Source organism: Phyllobates terribilis, unplaced genomic scaffold (assembly GCF_046119375.1).
Source record: "Phyllobates terribilis strain yellow unplaced genomic scaffold, ASM4611937v1 Scaffold_580__1_contigs__length_1029797, whole genome shotgun sequence".
In the NCBI taxonomy this organism is placed as follows: Eukaryota; Metazoa; Chordata; class Amphibia; order Anura; family Dendrobatidae; genus Phyllobates; species Phyllobates terribilis.
Window position 1 is genome coordinate 772,651 of NW_027363340.1, and position 6,976 is coordinate 779,626.

Here is a 6,976-nt window from a genome sequence, read left to right on the forward strand (position 1 = left end):
AAACATTTCCATTATGTCTTCTCAAAGAGACTAACAAATCTTGTATCATCTCAGCAGGTGGAAGCCTTATGATGCCCTCTGACATAGCAGACATGCCAGCACATGCTGATGCCAGATCCCTTCTTTTACCCCAGAGAGAACTGGTTAAAATGGAAAATCCTGTTGACCTGTGCAGCCTTGAATTCCACAAAGATCTTGGAGTGGGAGGCTTTGGAAAGGTAAGTGTGAATTTCTCCTTCTCTGTGTTCCTCAATGTATCCTGCACCAGATACACAGGAGGATATACATATTCATTACAGGATGTTCATATGTAATGGTGATTGGGATAAACCAGTGATCCATTACACAGATCCCTATAATAGATGGGAGTTTGGTCTGATCTCCTTTGATTTTTCTCCAGGTCCTCTTGGCATCAGATCCGGTCAGCGGAGAACTGCTGGCTATTAAAATGATGGACAAGAGTCGTATTGATGAGGACACAATCTCTACAGAATTAGACATCCTCTGTATGGCCACTGGCTGCCGCTTCCTAACATCTCTGCGGGGGTTTATGGAAACACCATTAGAATATATATTAGCCATGGAGTATATGGCCGGAGGAGATCTGTTTCACCACCTGGCTCCATCTAATTCATTTGATATGGAAACATCAAGGTAAACTTCTAACAGCCAAATCCTAATAATCTGCTGCCCGTACATTGTAGTCCTAGAGTGTATGTGACGCGCCCCTGGGCCTGTGTCGCGCTGCGTTGCGCACGCGGGAGCTTACCCGGAGCCGGATCTGTTTAGGGTTGTAGTCTCGTGGCGGTGACCCGGTCCGTGCCCAGGGAGTCAAACTGGACGGCAGTCTGTTAGCGGTAGAAAATGGTTGATGACTACGCCACCCGTTGAATGCAGCCAGGGGGCTGCTGCTGCAGGGCAGACCGCTGAGGCCGGTGGAAGGATGGTGCAGCGTGATAGTATAACCCCCAACGGGAGGGGTATGGCCTCAGGGCAGCCGACGTGGATGATGGGGGTAGCAGGAACCACTCAGAGACGGTATGGTAGCGTTCAGGGTCTTTACTGGTAACAACGATAGACCCTCCCGGAGTACTTGCTAGCGAACGGGGCCTGGTCAGTCCTTGAGCAGATGGGATCTCCCCTGGCCAGGCGTAGTTGTAGGCCTCCCAAGCTGACTGTACTCTTCTGGCTACCTTGCTAGAAGCTGATGTAAGTAGCCCACGTCCCTGAGTGTACCGTGTGGTGCTCACCCGTATGGCCGGTGACTCGGGGCCTTCTAATGGCTTCCGCTCCACGATGGCGGTGCTGGTCCCACGCGTGTGACCGGGCCTTCGGGCTTCTGGGCCAGGGGACCTGAAATCCCCTGCCTGACGGATTCTGCTGCTGGGTAGAAGTTAGTCCCCACAGCCTCGGACTCCGGGTCCGGTAAAGAATCTTCTTAGTCAGGGCGAGCTCTTTAGCTGCCAGCCCCTGACTCCTTGTGACTCTGCTGCTTCCTATGCTGCTCTTGTCTCTACTCTTCCTGGACTCACTAACCCTGCCTCAGCCCCGGGTTTATACAGGGGAAGTTCTTCCCCTCCCAAGGCTGGGCAGGAGGTGTGGCATGCACAGGATCCCTGACCAAAGGACCTCCCACCTGCTCTCAGACGTAATATCTCCATCACTGTGACAACCAGACCCCTGGGGTGTCACACTCCCCCCTAGTGAAATTTAGTACTCCGGGACTAAACACTTTTTAGAAAAATATAACAAGGTATATCAAAGAACAATAAAATACAATAAGGAAACACAATAAGATGGTCACGGATGTCCGCAACCGGGTGCAGTCTTTGAAGAAAAGCAAAGGTGTCCATTTCACCAACACAGGGAGACGTAACCAGGTAGGGGTCTGTCCTACCCCGAGTCCTTAACAGTCTCTAGTCCATCCTGGGTTACGCTCCAACTATATACAAAGGATTCCCGGTAAATCCACCGAAGACTCCTAAAAACAACTAGAAACACAAAATTACACACAAGCAACAATAAACAGGTAAACATTGTAAAACAACTTAAACATTTAGATCCTCCAACGTGCGGGTAACTGGCCTCTAGTGGCCCTAGTGGACCTACGGAGCTGACTGTCTGGCCCTGAACTACAGGGTGTAGGAGCTGTCAAGGGTAAACTGGGCAGCTGTCTACCGGCTCTTTGTCTCACTAGGGGTACGGCAGGCTCACTATAAGCAGAGGGTGGATTCTCCTGTTCCGCTTGGGTGGAGTCTTCTGCCTCCTGGACCGGCTGCTCTTCCAGCTCTACCCGTTGCTCCGTAGGTTCTTGGGATGATGGTTGGAGGAAGGTGAGTACGGGTACCACAACTGCACCATTGACTTGAGTCCAAGACCGAGGGAAGTCCCCGAGCACGGTACTAACCATATCTTCCCTTTCTTCCACGGGTCGATGGTCTTCCTGTTCCTCCTCAGGGTTCCTCAGTTGTTCGGGGCACTTCTTCAGGTGGTCCCGGGATACAATGGCTGTGGTTTCCCCTCCGTCTTTACTGATGGTACAGACCTTCGGGTTCTCGTGGCTTGAGGGCAGTACGGTGTACGGGTCCTTCTCCCACTGGTCGTCCAACTTGTGGAGCCGTCTCTTCCTCTTCAAGACCTGCTCTCCGGGTACCAGGGGAACAGCGGGAGCATACTGGTTGTAAGTCTTCTCTTGTCTTTCCCTAGCCTGACAGAGACTTCGCTCCACGCTCTCCTGTACTTTCCGGTACTGCTGCTGCCTCTCTGTGTCCCAGTCCGTTTCTGGTGAAGTGTCCTCGGGCGTCAGGACTCCCATTTCCAGGTCAACAGGTAACTTACCAGGTCTTGCCCTCATTAGGTAAGCCGGGGTACAGTTGGTGGAACCTACCGGGATGTGGTTGTATAGGTCCACCAGATCGGGCAACTTCTCAGGCCACAGACTGCGTTCTTCCAGGGGCAACGTTTTTAGAAGATCCATTACCACCTGGTTCATTTTCTCACAAAGTCCATTAGTTTGCGGATGGTAGGGTGTCGTCCTTATCTTCCGGCAGCCATACAGATTGCAGAATTCCTGGAAGACCTCCGCTTCAAAGGCAGGTCCCTGGTCCGTCAGCACTTGGTCCGGGTACCCGTGTGGACGGCAAAAGTGCTGCTGGAAGGCTCTAGCTGCTGTTCGAGCCGTTAAGTCCTTGACGGGGACGACAACCAGAAACCGGGAGTAATGATCCACGATGGTTAACGCGTAGACGTAGCCACTTCTGCTGGGGGTCAGTTTTACATGATCCAAGGCTACCAGTTCCAACGGTTGCCGGGTGACGATGGACTGCAGGGGAGTCTTCTGGCTGGCCCGGTCCTTCCTTCTCAGATTGCACGGGCCACAGTCTCTGCACCACTTCTCGATGGTTCCCCTCATGCCTACCCAGTGGAACCGCTCGCGCAGCAGGAACTCCAGCTTTTTCCACCCGAAGTGTCCAGCTCCGTCGTGGTATGCCTCCATCACCATGGCTGCGTCTCTTCGTGGCACCACTACTTGCCAGAGTAGTTCATGCGTCCTGGAGTTAACCATTCTGCGGCACAACTTCCCCTTGTAAAGGAACAGTCGACTCTTCTCTGCCCATAGTTGTTTGGCTTCCTCTGGAGCGTCTGATTCCAGGCTAGCCTCCGGGCGAGTCAGCATCTCCTTCACCAGTCGGACGGCAGGGTCGCTGTCTTGCGTTTCCGCCCAGTTGTAGTGAGGTAAGGGGTTCAACGTAGCAGCCTGCTTACTCCTTACCCGGTGGGAATACTGGATAGTCCCATGATGGTGGAACGCAGGGAGTTCAACTTCTTCCAGTCCCTCCGGATCTTCTCCTCCGTCCGGCAGGTTGGGCATCCTGGACAGGGCGTCCGCGTTGGTATTGGAGCGCCCTGCCCGGTATTTAATTGTGAACTCGTAGTTGGACAGACGGGCCATCCACCTCTGCTCCAGGGCACCGAGTCTTGCCGTGTCCAGGTGTGTCAGCGGGTTGTTATCCGTGTATACGGTGAACCGGGAAGAAGCGAGGTAATGCCTAAAGCGCTCGGTGACTGCCCATACCACGGCCAGGAACTCTAGCTTAAATGAGCTGTAATTTTCGGGGTTCCTTTCGGTGGGTCGCAGTTTTCGGCTGGCATAGGAGATTACTCGTTCTCTCCCCTGCTGAATCTGGGACAGTACGGCTCCTAGCCCGATGTTACTGGCGTCGGTGTAGAGGATGAAGGGCTGGCTATAGTCCGGGTACGCCAAGATTTCATCCCCCGTGAGGGCCATCTTCAGCTGGCGGAAGGACTCTTCTTCTAGCTTTTCCCATTTGAAGGGCGGCTTCTGGTTCTTGGCCTTCCGGGACTGGCCTATCAGGAGGTCCTGCATAGGTGCTGCCTTTTTGGTGAAACCGGGAATAAACCTTCGGTAGTAGCCTACCAACCCTAGGAACTGCCGCACTTCTTTTACGCTGGAGGGGCTTGGCCATCCCTTAATTGCGGTGATCTTATCGGGGTCGGGAGCCACTCCGTCAGCGCTCACCACGTGTCCCAGGTATTGCACCTTTGGTTTCAGGAGGTGACACTTGGAGGGTTTCACCTTTAGGCCGTAACTCGCCAGAGCTTCGAACACCTCCGCCAGGTGTTTCAGGTGGTCCTCATAAGTTTTGGAGTATACGATGACATCGTCCAGGTACAACAGGACCGTCTCGAAGTTTCTGTGGCCCAGACAGCACTCCATTAATCGTTGGAAGGTTCCTGGGGCGTTGCAGAGTCCGAACGGCATGCAGGTGAACTCGCTAAGTCCCATCGGGGTGGTGAATGCGGTCTTCTCCCGGTCCGCCTCTGCTACAGGAACCTGCCAGTACCCGCTAGTGAGATCCAAGGTAGAGAAGAAGTTAGCAGATCTTAAAGCAGCCAATGACTCCTCTATCCTTGGTAAGGGGTACGCATCCTTGTGTGTGATACGGTTGATTTTCCGGTAATCTACACACATCCTCATGGTGTTGTCTTTCTTTTTGACTAAAACTAGTGGGGCTGCCCAGGGGCTACAGCTATCCCGGATTACCCCAGCCTCCTTCATGTCTCTAAGCATCCCCTTGGCGTGTTGGTAATGTGCAGGGGGTACGGGTCGATACCTCTCTTTTATGGGAGGATGATCTCCCGTGGGGATGCGGTGTTCTACCCCCTTGACTCGCCCGAAGTCTAACGGGTGTTTACTAAACACTCTCTCATACTCTTGAACCACCCGATAGACTCCTTGTTTCTGGTGTGAGGGAGTGGAGTCAGTACCCAGATGTAGTTGCTGACACCAGTCCTCCATGTCTTTCTTAGAGCCGTTACCTTCCTCCGGGTGAGATGGAGGCAAGGGTTCCACAGATTGTATAGAATTTTGATTAGTGGTATATAATTTGGCTAGCGTGGCATACCGGGGCAGGTACACTTCCCTCTCCCCGATATTTATTATGCGAACGGGCACCCTCCCATGGCGTACATTGACCACCCCCCGTGCTGTCAAAATGGTGGGCCTACTGTCTGAGTAAACTGGTTCTACCATTGCCTGGTAATCTCTACCTCTCAGACCAATAGCTGCCCGGCACCAAATCATCATTTCACTTTTTGGGGGCATGGCAATAGGAAAAGGGTCACACATTCTTACGCTACCAATCTCACCGCCGGAGAGTTCCACTTGTTGCCGTTGCATCAGTGCCCGGATCTCTTTCTGGAGCACCCGCTGCTCGCCGGAGCTGGCATTCTTGGCAACCTGCTGTAAAAGGAAAATCACCTCTGCAAGACAATTTTCAATTACATTAGTTCCTAGAGTTATTTTTGGGTGACTCTCATGTTTGTCAATATCTACAATGATCAGTCCCTGTGCGGCCAGTTCGACTCTACCAATTTTGATGGTCACCTCTTTAAATCCGATCTGTGGCACGGGCTGACCATTGCTGGCGATGATACTCAAGTCGTCGTCAGGGTAGCGGGTAATATCCGAGTCATTCCAGTACTGCTTGAAGAGCACGTACGGGATGGTGGTGACCTGTGACCCGGTGTCCAGTAGGGCACTCATGGGAATGCCATCCAGTACCACAGGCAAGACTGGACGTCCTCCCACATATCTGTCGCGCCAGTTCGATGGGCCTGGTGATCTTTTTCCTGGGGGTTGGCCCTCTACCCCAGGTTGTGCCCGTTTAAAGAACAGTACCTTTCCATATGTCCGGGTTGATTGCAGCGGCGGCAGATGGGTCGTCCGTCCTCGCTGTATCGGTCACTGGGTCTTCCTCTGGCCGGTGGGGTCCTCCTTGGTCGACGCCACGGGATGTCCTCCGGTCCGGATGCCAGCTGGATCTTCCCTGGAGTGGAAACCTGTAAAGACTGCACAGTTCGGGTTAGCGCAGCAACGCTTTTAGCTAGCTCTTGGACCTGATGGTGTAGGTCTGGAGCCGGGTCATTGTCCAAAGCCTGCGCATCAGCTCCCACAGGCCCTGCTGACAAGGGCGCCGCCTCCTGGTAGTAAGTGGTAGTGGGGCGTCTGTGGGTCACAACGCCACCTGGTGCCGGTTCTCGGAGCACCCGGATGGCTCTGTCCTTGAACTGTGCAAATTCTAGATGAGGGTCCTGTAAGGCCATTGCCCGCAACTGGGTGCGGTGGGCATTGCAATATAAACCCTCTATAAATTGTTCGGTCAACAGCCTGTCCTCGTTTCCCACTCCATTAGGGTCGGTCTGCTTAATGGCCCTCAGGGCCTCTTGTAGGTTGAGTGCATAGTCCCTTATACTCTCATGCGCTCGCTGCTTGCACCCGTAGAATCTAAGTTTAATCTCGGCTGAGGTGCGGGTATCAAAGGTGTCCTTCAGCCGGGTTAGTATCCCTGCGACAGTCTTCCTCCCAGGTGGCCAGGATTTTACTTCCCTTTTGGCTGCCCCAGTTAGTTGGGCCACCAGGATGCTCACTTTTTGCTCTTCTGTGAGGGGGTAC